Here is an 11,985-nt window from a genome sequence, read left to right as displayed (position 1 = left end):
ATTCTTATCTGTGTTTAGCTTGGTACCTTTTCCCAGTAATGCATTCTCATCTTGCTTCCTCTGCATCTGACTGATGATTACATCTCAGCCTCTCCTCTTCCCCGAATTCTCCTGGTCTGGTTGGCTCACCTATACTTCCTGCCGGACTATTGGCCAATCAGTGTGCTATTAGAACAATATGAGTGATAAATCTTTACAACGTACAAGAGCATTAGCCAACAGGAGTAGCCAGAAGAGATGGGTTCTTGGGATTACCATTACCATTCTACTTATGCTGATTGTGAAACAAAGTACAATATGAAGCTGAGTTTGAGTTATTACCCGTCAGGCATCAGCGGTAGTGATTTGGCCTCTACTGAAGTTTCCTGGTAATAATATTTTTTCTTGGCTTTGAAAAAGTAAATGTTGGGCAGGCTACAAATTCACAGAGAAGTTAAAGTGGTGAGTGACCACCCACTAGGTGGGATACCCCACTCTCTAGACCCTCCACACCATGGCAAAACCCTGGTCCCCTTCCTCTTCTGCATCAGTTCCTCTAGCCATACAGCAGGCAATATTTTTTGCAGCTAGCCTCTACAGTACTCCATCCCATCAATCAACTCATCAGTCAGATCCTTTAAGATACAAATCCCACTCTGCCACCAAGCTTTCACATCCCCCTCCACTGAAGAGAAACTCTGAAACACAGGCTGCAGATTCACAGAGAGGACCAAGAGGTAGGCTGCTCCAACACCCCCACTCCATTGATCAAACCCTGCAAGCTACAAGGCCCACTCCACACTCAAACTTCTTATATGAAGGTGCTCCTAATAAGGTCTCCTAATAACGAGTGTGACGTAGTCCAACCTGGCCATCCCTTGTCACCAAAGGAAGCTTACTGTATTCGAACTGAGTTGCATTAAATTGAGTTTTTGGAAGAAGGGGGGGTGCGATCCCTTAAAATTGCCCAAACAACCCAGAACATTGCTAAGACAATGTTCTGTTCTCTGCAAACTGACTGCCTGGCTCCATTGGGGAGGACAACTAACAACTCCTTGAAACAGAGTAGTCAAGACAGTGCTTACATGGAGCATTGTAATGGCTTTGGTATGGGAAAATACTATGCATGATGCCAAAAGAGAAACATAAATTCTAACATAGCCACAAAACCTTTGACCTGCAATCTGTCCTTCCTGCATGATAGGCCAGGGCAATGGTGGCACATAACCTGCAGGAGCAGTCACCAATGTTTTATTTAACTGAAGGTCTGATGCAATATTAATAAAAGCCCAGGGTCAGAAATTGGGGTTCAACCTGAAGATCCAAAGAGCAAAACAGCCAGCCACTTGATCTTACCTTGACCTCAGCCTGAAATTGTGATCCTGCATCCAGGAATCTCAGAATGAAAGTGTGTCTGAGATCTGTCTTCCCCTGTTTTATATTCCTCTATAGGGCTGTGATTAAAGGTGTGTACCACTGGGATTAAAGTTATGCACTTCCAATTTCTATGGCAACTAGTGTGGCTACTAGGATTAAAGATGCAAGTCACTGAGGCTACTGGGGTTAAAGCTATTACCATAACTTAGTCTGTAAGGCTGAACTGTGGGACTATTTTACTCTCTGATCTTCAGGCAGTCTTTATTTACTGCTGGGATCAGTAAGAACTGATTGTACCTCAGGATCTCTGTAAAAGTTCATTCAGGATATGTCAATAGCGATCCGATGATTGTATTCCGTGGTCACATTGGCACACTTACACAATTTCCTGAGTTAAGGCAAGATGTCCTGGCATCAGCAGAGGAACCAAGGTAAGTAAGCTTTGTGCAATGCAAGGTGCTTGGTGCAATGTAAGGATTTCTTTTACATTTGTAATTCCTATGAACTCATGCTTTCATGCAACAATAAATCAATCAAGAAGTTAATGTGTAACTCCTCCACAACAAAGTCCACTGTTAACAGGCACCATCTGATGGTGCGGAATGCAGTTGGAAAAACAGAACTCTGTTGACCTCAAGGTTCTAAAACAATTTTGTATCTTTTTAAGTTATGCAAGACTATCTTCCAATCAAGACGGAATGACTTTGCATTTATAGGATATATATATATATGTGTGTGTGTGTGTGTATTGTGTGTAGTATTTTTGGAGTAGTGTCAAAAATAGTGTTCACTGGAAGCCCTTCTGTCTGGTATGTACTGCATATAGCTATGTAAAATATAAATGCAGATAAATAATATTAATTAGCTGTTATTGCGTAACTGCATATTTAAAAACTTTGATGTTGAAAAGACACATATGTTAATACACATGAATTTAAACTGATAATTCTGTGCTTCTTGTTTACTGGATTGTAAAAAGAAAGGTCCTTTAATTGAGCAGCTTTTTTTGCCAGGAAGTGGATGGTGGCAGTTGTGTTGGGGTCACATGCACTTATCTCAAGTATTTTTCTTTAATATTCACAATTTTATTTTATAATACACTGTAAAGAATTCACTCTATCTGGTACACTTGAAGGGCGCTATTAAACCCCACAAAGGCAGTGGATTCTGTCATGCTACATACTGTGGCAGCCACTTTGGTTGTAGTGGACAGCATAGTCAATCTTCCACCACTCCTTCCTTGCCTGCTTTCCAGCATTCGGGGTTTTTTCTCCCTTGAGGCCCTCCCAGGCACAAACTCCCAGGTCTGTTCCATTCATGCATGTGTCCGCCGCTACAAGCACCATGGCAGAAGCTAGTCCAGCTGCCTTTGCCAAAGCCCTCTTCTGTGTCTCCCACGGATCATCACCGCCAAGGCCTGAGAGCATTCACTCCTAACAAGCTGAGCTGGAGCTGTTCATTTGTCTTGCACCTGAATTTCTCAGTTTCTACTCTCCGCCTGACTTGGAGCAGCACCTGCTCCTCCTGCTGGCTGAGCACCGTCACTACATCTGATTATCTTTGCACAACCCTGTCCTTTCAAACATTGGAGTCAGAGCTGGTAAGACACTTGGTAATTTCTAAACTGTAAACGAACAAACAAACAAAAATAAATAGAAAGACAAGAAAAAAAGGGGGGCAATCTTAAAATTTTCTCCGTGTTAAATAATTAACACACCCCAACCCAGGAATTTAGGACCCTGCTTACTGTTACTATTGACGGGATGAATGAGGGGATAATAAACTTAACTGGGATTGACTTAATGTTGGTCATAATTATTATCAGTTTGATTATTCATATTTTATCCTTAAAATGATTTGATAACTGTGCCAAATACGAGTAAATGACATAAAAGTTACAAACTTTAGAAAAACTTACTATTCATAAGATACAAGCCTTAGTAAAGGTTACAAATAATAGTATACAAGCCTTATAAATACTTAACAATGAAAATAATAAAATTAAAATGCAGACTTTAGAAATACTAACTAATGAAAATAATAAACGTTTTACTGATAAAAAACAAGCCTTGGAAAAACTTACTAATAAAAATATTCAGACACAGACATAGAAATTTGGAGCAGAACTTGCCTCACCATTGCATTATGAAATTGAAGAAGAGTACAATAAAGGAACTTCTGGAGGCATTACTATCCCTGACTTCAAACTCTATTACAGAGCTACAGTATTGAAAACAGCTTGGTATTGGCATAAGAACAGAGAAGTCGACCTATGGAATCGAATAGAAGACCCAGATACTAACCCTCAAACCTACGAACACCTAATTTTTGACAAGGGAGCTAAAGGTATACAATGGAAGAAGGAAAGCGTCTTTAACAAATGGTGCTGGCATAACTGGATGTTAACCTGTAGAAGAATGAAAATAGATCCATATCTATCACCATGCACAAAACTCAAGTCCAAATGGATTAAAGACATCAACATCAATCTGTCCACTTTGAACCTGATAGAAGAGAAAGTGGGAAGTAGTCTACAAGATATAGGCACAGGAGGCCACTTCCTAAGTAGGACCCCAGCAGCACAGACAATAAGAGAAACAATGAATAAATGGGACCTGCTGAAACTGAGAAGCTTCTGTAAAGCAAAGGACATTGTCAGTAAGACAAAAAGGCTGCCTTCTGACTGGGAGAAGATCTTCACCAACCTCTCATCAGACAAAGGTCTGATCTCCAGAATATACAATGAACTCAAGAAACTAGACACTAAAACTCTAATTAACCCAATTAAAAAATGGGGTACTGATCTGAACAGAGAATTCACAACAGATGAACTTCGAATGGCCAGAAGACACTTAAGGTCATGCTCAACCTCCTTAGCGATCAGGGAAATGCAAATCAAAACCACTTTGAGATACCATCTTACACCTGTCAGAATAGCTAAAGTTAAAAACACCAATGATAGCCTATGCTGGAGGGAATGTGGAATGAGGGGAACACTCATCCATTGTTGGTGGGAATGCAAACTTGTGCAGCCACTTTGGAAATCAGTGTGGCGGTTTCTCAGGAAACTGGGAGTCAACCTCCCTCAGGACCCAGCAATTCCTCTCTTGGGAATATACCCTAGAGATGCCCAAACATACTACAAAAGCGTTTGTTCAACTATGTTCATAGCAGCACTATTTGTAATAGCCAGAACCTGGAAACAGCCTAGGTGCCCCTCAATAGAAGAATGGTTAAAAAAGGTGTGGAACATATACACATTAGAGTTTTACTCAGCGGTAAAAAATAATGACATCTTGAATTTTGCATGCAAATGGATCGACATAGAAAATGCTTTACTGAGTGAGGTAAGCCAGACCCAAAAAGAGGAACACGGTATGTATTCACTCATAAGTGGATTCTAACCATAATTAAAGGTCTTTGAGCCTATTATTCGTGATCCTAGAGAAGCTAAATAAGAAGACGAACCTGATGAAGATTATTTACCTATCCGCCAGGAGGTAGGAAATAGTCAAGAGTCCCAGGTAACCTTGGGTGCATGGGGGGGGGGTGGGAGGGTTGTTGGAAGGGGAGAGGGTTAGAGAGAAGGGAGTAGGGGAGGAATGGAGAAAGCTCGGTTGACCGGGATGGGGGGAAGGGAGGAAGGATGAATGTGAGATCAGGGAAGAATATATTTCAACTAAGGGAGTCATATTAGCGTTTACAGGAAACTTGATTATATATGGGATCCCAGGTCCAAGGAGAGATCCCCAGATTGTTCTCTGGACAGAGGAGGGGGTGCCTGAACCGGCCTTGGCCCGTGACCATACTGATGAATATTTTGCTTATCACCATAGATCCCTCATCTGGCGTTGGATGACGATACAGATGGAGGCCCGCGTTGGAGCACCGAACTGAGCCCCCCAAGATCCAAATGAGGAGCAGAAGGAGGAAGAAAATGACGAAGGACTGCAAGGGATACTATCACCCACTGATACAAGGGGTCGGATCTAATGAGAGTTTACCAAGGCCAGATGGACCGTGACTGAACGAGCATGTGATCCAACCAGATTCTCTGAATGTGGCCGGATTTTCTGAATGTGGCTGGCCTGCAGTCTTTCCGAGAAGCCATTGACAATGACACTGGGACTGGTTTCCTCTGCATATACTGGATTTTTGGGATCCAGTCTGTTTGGATGCTCACCTTCCTGGACCTGGAGTGAGGGGGGAGGAACTTGGACTTCCCACAGGGCAGGAGACCCTGACTGCCCTTGGGGACAAAGAGGGAGGAGGAGAGGGAGGGGGGGAGTGGGAGGGCATTGGGAGGAGGGGCGTAAATGGAAACTTTTTATAATTTAATAAAATTACTAAAAAAAAAAAAAAAAGAAATTGAAGAAGAGTGTCCCAAAGTTACCGGAAAAACAACTTTAATTTATCCAGTCGTCATACAGGAAAAATCACCAAATGACAGGCATCCCCAAGGCTATGGAGGAGCTTACTGGAATCCTGTGCAAATGTTAGGTTTGAGGAGAATTAAGGAAGCAATAGTTTCATATGCTATGCATTAACCTTTCCTGTGGCAGATGTTAAATAGATGAACAACTAGTAACAAGATTATTTCACAAGACTGGAAAGATTTAGTTACAGCAGTATTGGAAGTAGGTCCTCTGTTATAATAGAAGATTTGGTGGAAAGACGAGGCCAGGGTTGTAGAACAACTAAGCAGGGCCAGAGGTCTTAGAATTTCTTAAGATCAACTTCTTCATGAAGGCTATTATGCTGGTTTGCAATGACAGTCTATTTATGATGAACACATCTTGGCCCTAGGCCATACAACAACTCTGAATGCTTGGGACAGCGTTGAAGAAGTTAGAAATAGGACTGAGTCATATACCAAAATTATACAGGGCCCAAAAGAAGACTTAAGTGTTTTTTTGCAAAGATTGACTCCAGTTGTAAATAGAATGATATCTGATCCAGAAGTTAGACTAATATTAATTGAATCTTTCACTTTTGAACATGCTAATTGACATTGCAAAGGGATAATCAGGCCTTTAACGATGTGATCAATGCCCATAGATGAAGGGATCTGAAATATCATCGATTTTGAATCTCATGCTCATGATGATACTTGGATAGGAGAGGTGATTTCCTGAAGGAAAACTAAATGTCAGGTGTTTTAATTGTGGTAGACAAGGTCATCAAAAGAGGGAATATAGCCTAGGTGTTCTTAGAAACAATGTTTTTTTACTAGAGATAACCTAAACAGAAGGCCCAGACTTCAGGAGTGTGTAGAATATACGGCAAAGGCTGACATTGGACTAATAAAAGAAGATCAACCATGGAAAGGCAAGGCAATCCTTTGCCATTTGGAAACAACTTGGAAGCCTTTCACAGGCCCCCATGACAAACTTGGTTCAATCATTCCCTGTCATCATAGGGGAAACTACTCCACAGTAGTTAATTAAGGGAGCTAATGCCTGTTTTTAAAAACCGTAATGCTCAGGAGATAAACTTAAATTTTCAGAAGAGACAATAAAACAAGCATTTTGGCAAACTTCTACACATGACCAAACACCAAAGCTAAAAATATGAATGGATGGCATTGTAATTGAAGGTTTGGTTGACACAGGCGTGGATGTAACCATAATCTCCCCAAATCCTGGGTTCCAGATTGTCCTCTTCAGGAAGTAAATATTCAACTTCTTTGGAATGTAACTTTATCTCAGGTAAAACAAAATTTCAGATGGGTCAAATGTAGAAAATCAGAAGGATCGATAGGAAAATTAAAGAGATATGTGGCTACCATAGTAATAAACTGATGAAGACATGATTTATTACAACAATGGAAAACACAGATCAACATTTCTCACATCTCAGAAACAACCCATAAAGTAGAGAATGCTTCTGAGAGAAATATTAGAAGAGTGGTCAACTGCTCCAGTTGTACATAAACAGGACACAGCAGTTGCTGGTCTTTCAGCAGTACCAAGAGCCCTACCTTTAAAATGGTTAACTGACAAAACTGTCTGTGTGGAACAATGACATTTAACGTCAGAGATATTTCAGATTTCTAACGTCAATTCTCCTGTGCTTCCCTTCTAGAAAACTTTGGAACTTGTCCACAGCCTTAGCAGTGCGTTCCTCATATGTCTGGCGAAATTATTCCTGTGTACTGATAGTAGAAAGACTTACCCCCAAACAGTGTAATTCTGGTGTATAACATAAGACAGTCAAATCTTTTGTCCCACATTGCAATAAAAATACTTCAAAACCTGTTTGCTACAATAAACTCACTGACAGGATGATTTGGGCAGATGAGGTGCCTTTGTATAGGTAGACTAGGAGGACTTTCACAGATAATACTTAAGGAGAAAATTGCAGCACATCTGGATTTGTTGTATCAAAGCCTTCCTGAGATTAATGAGTCCAAGAAGAGCACTGAACTTGTCCTGCCTGTGCTTGTGGGAGATGCTGCCCTCTGCTGCTCCGACCTGGAAGGCTAGTACCACCTCCTATATACGTTCACCTTAGTTTAATGATACTAGATCTTAGCTTAGGAGACTGTTTATGCTTTACCCCTAAGATTTGTGTAACTAACAGATAGAGGTTATTAGGTGATTTAGCATTTCCGGGAGCTGGCAGGGCTTTCTCACATAACCTCCGTGGGAAGTGAGTGCTGCCAGGGGCCAGAGTCGCTAAGAGGTGTCAGGACCCACATTTTATACGAATAATTACAGGCTATTTCATTTGATCTAACCACATAGAGTAGAAGACACATCTTAAAACATTTTTGTTGCCAGCTTACATTTGGCGAATGTGTTGATACGAATCAGCACTCTGTGTTTCCTCCAACCGCCCTCAGGTTGCTATGGTTACTCACTGTTTTGCAGGGCTCCACAGATTGCTGGGAGCCAAAAGGTGTTACCTGTTTCTTGCTTTGAAAGACCCGGATATGGGGAGGGGGAGACTCTCACTCAAGCCTCGGGATGACTCGACACCCCCCCTCCCCCCAGTAAGTCACGAGAGACCGTCCTTGCTGCAATCACACAAGGTTTTAATCGACGAGAGCGAGACTCAGAACCCACTCAGGGGAAGAGTTCAACCCTGAGTGACCTGGAGAAGTAGTTTTTATAGGAAGAAACCACACAGCCCAGTAATCTGAAAGGGGGCAGGGAGGGTGTCACAGAAAATTCCGAAAATTCCAGTGATGATTACAAGGGGGCAACTCCCTGCCTCTCAAGATCATTCTCAAGGTCATAATCAGCTAGTTCCTATTCCAAATGATAATTACTAGGGGGAAACTCCCTGTTTCTCAAGATTACTCTCAAGATTACAATCTATCTTTATCTTCAGCTAGTTCCTGAAACCCTGAAACTGACTAATCCTAGATTTCTGAGTCTTCTCTTGCTGCTAGATTTTTGGCTCTATTTTCCTGCTGAGGGGAGGGCTTGGATTTATCCAGGTCTTTCAGCTTTATTCGCATTTTATTAATCAGAGACTTTTAGTTTATATATTTAGCTACTCTGTTTATATATAGACTAGTATACGAAACTCTCTTTTCATCCTTAGCTTTTTCCTTGGTTGGTTTTTCCTTTTTATGACCACTTTCCTCTAAGAGATAACCCACAGCCACAGATGCCTCCCCGAACCATGTAAGTAACTGACAGGTTGCTGCCTTGGCTCTTATCTGTCTGCTAGGAATGGTTTGTGAACAAGAGAAAATTGTCTTGCAACCTTTCTGTTGCCAAAGACTTGCTGATTGTATGTGTATAAAAGTTGTAGACTTTTGGTACCGGGGAGAAGAAATAAAGAACATGAATCGAACACCACGTGTGAGCTCATTCTGTCACCTCTTAGACTAGAAGTTTTCCAAGTCCTTTTTGCTACACTGAGGCAACTGACCTGACAGCTGGCAGAAAGTCAGTAGAGCTGGATTCTGCTGTCTCCCAACAGCACTCAGATCTCTCAGATTTATTTTGATGATTTAAAACTTTAATTAAGGTATACATATTATATCAAAATTATGTTTATATATATTTAAATTTTCTGTTTTGATATTAATGGTCGTATAACCAATTCTAATCCTAGTCGTCATGTAGCTTCCTTACATGATTTCAGGCTTGAGTTTGAAACAGGTTTTGAGGAAGTAAGCCTGTGTATTATGAGTGTATTTAAGAGATTATGGTCCTTTATCTCTCCAAAATCTACTGCATATGACATTAAAAATACTTAAGTTTTTTGCAGTGAATAATGAAAATTCCTGACAGTACCTCTGAAGTCTCCAAAGATGGTGGGGCCCCACGATGGTTCCACCAGAATTGTGGTAACACCACTAAGCTAGCAAACATTATCCAAAGATTATCTTTGGACTACAAACTGTTAGGACAGTTAGATAAGATGGTCCAGCCTATTAGGATACTCCAACCAGGACTGCAGATAGCCTTGCTCTTGGCGGTGGCTGCTCGTTTGGTCCTGGCTGCCCAAATCTGAAATGATCACACAGGATCTACATTATTTTCAATACTGTTTGGTCAATAGCTTAAGTGTATTTCTATCTAGTTCTTACATCTTAAATTAGCCTATTTGTATTATTTTATGTTTTACTATGAGGCTTGTGGTTTACCCGTACTGGACCATGGGCATCTTTCTCCTCCTGCAGCTACATGGTGTCTCTCTGACTCTGCCTACTGTCTTTCTACCTTTTCCAGCCTGACTAAGTTCTGTGAAGTCATTGGCCAAAAGCAGCTTCTTTATTAACCAATGGCAATAAAACATACTCATAGCATACTGAGGAGAATCCCACGTCACCTTGCATTGTCCCATCATACCAAAACTGGACAACAGATGGATTCCTTGGGACTTGACCAATATCTCAATTTTCTCAGGGTCCCCTACAGATACCAGTACCCCTTGTTAGTAGGAAACAATTTAGAAAACATTACATCCACATTCCCAATAATCATTCATTGGTTTATTAATATTTGTCATTGTTTAGAGGGTTTGGTTGTAAGTTGTCACTCGTCATGATCAAGAAAATACTATTCAAATGAGGTTAGACTCAGGGATCTCTTTCCAAAAGAAAGAGGGGGATAGGAATGGTGGGAAAAAACATGCAGTTTATTGAATCTAATTTAATTCCCAACATAACTATTAATCTCAAAAAATTTTACATTGGTATGGATTTGATACAAATTTAAGGTTACTTTTGTTATACTGTACATGTTTCTATTTTTGTTTAAAATATTGTACCTATGCAGCTCATTTAATTATGTAATTTAAAGTTTAAGTGCTTGAAAGCTATTTAGGATAATAAATAAATATAGGTTAATAGTTAATTGCTCATAACTATCAAATTTATAGTCATATTATATATGTTTTCATTATCATACAGAGATATATTATAGATTGATAGTTGATCATCAAACACTTCAGAGATCTACAGAACATGGCATTTAAGATGCTTTAATAGTCTAAGGATTTCATTATAATACGATACGTCTGCTCCTGGCAAGACTGATCTACTTCAGAGAGTATGACAGGCATCAAAGAACCTTCATATTGAAGTTTGTTTCTTTGTGGCAAAATCTAGCTATTTAAGCAAGAAATTGTCATTGCTTTGACTGCTGATAACATGGTGTCCAAATTAGCAAAGTAGGACCCCAAAAAAGTGACTGCTAGGACAGGCTGGGGTAGTCTTTAAAATTTTCTGCTTCTTAGAAAAGTGTGTCAGATATTCTAGGCTTTTAGGTCAAAGCTGCATGCCCCACTGTTGCAAAGAAAACTTGGATGACTGCCCAGAAGCCAGCTGTTTCTGTCATTTTTTTGTATTGTTGGAAGTTGCCTGCTTTGCACTTCCTGCTTTCTCAGGTAATATTGTATTCTTCTCAGGTCTTTGATGAGGCTGAAAGCTAGATTGCTACAGTCACAGTTTTTCTTAATCATGTCTGAAAGTATTTAGGTCAGAAACTTTGAATTCCTTAGGAGAGGACAGTCAATGGAGCAATTTCTCTCAATTTTCCAATTACAAATGGACTGGACATTTTGAATATATTTCTTACTTGATAATTGTTCTTATTGTATGTAGTTTCATTTTTGTTAAGGTTAATAGCCTTTCTTTCTATTTAGACTTTACCTGAAAATCATTCTTATAGTATATAGTTTTCTATATTTATATCCCTGCCTTCTTTTTAGACAGAAACAGGGAAATGTTATGGGAATCTTGTCTATGTTGTGGTCCAGTGTCCAATGAGAGTAGAGCATTGGTTTGAGATGTGCGGTTCATATTCAGGTGGCCAAATTTATCATGAAGTTCCCTGGCAGATGCTGGACAAGGGAAAGAAAGGTCCTCAGACAAGAAAAAGGCAGGGTCTTGGGTTTGCGCAGCTTTTTGTGCTGAGAAGTAGATGGTGGTGGAGTGTTGCAGTTTCACAGTTATCTCAGGTTTTTATCTTTAATATCTATCCCCTAGTTTTATTTTTTAATAAATGGTAAAAGAAATTACTATAGAAGTGCATTTACTAATTGCAGAAAATATAACTAATAATATGATTATAAAAGTAAGAGAAAGAATAACTAAAACAACTAACAAGGGCTGGAAAGATATCTTAATAATTTAGAGCATGCACTCTTTGCATGGACCAAGTTTGA

General features: G+C 40.1%; 1 long non-coding RNA gene across 1 annotated transcript; it reads left to right on the top strand.

The window, feature by feature from the left end:
* The first annotated feature begins 2,155 nt into the window (after window positions 1-2,155).
* LOC146893803 (uncharacterized) lies at window positions 2,156-7,613 on the top strand. The gene is made up of 2 exons (XR_015002671.2): window positions 2,156-2,956; window positions 7,441-7,613. It is a non-coding gene; the product is annotated as an uncharacterized LOC146893803 (long non-coding RNA).
* Window positions 7,614-11,985: the final 4,372 nt, after the last annotated feature.

Source organism: Myodes glareolus, chromosome 8 (assembly GCF_982192425.1).
Source record: "Myodes glareolus chromosome 8, mMyoGla1.1, whole genome shotgun sequence".
In the NCBI taxonomy this organism is placed as follows: domain Eukaryota; kingdom Metazoa; phylum Chordata; class Mammalia; order Rodentia; family Cricetidae; genus Myodes; species Myodes glareolus.
The sequence above is the reverse complement of the archived record's forward strand: the minus strand, read 5'-3'. Positions and strand labels throughout refer to the sequence as shown.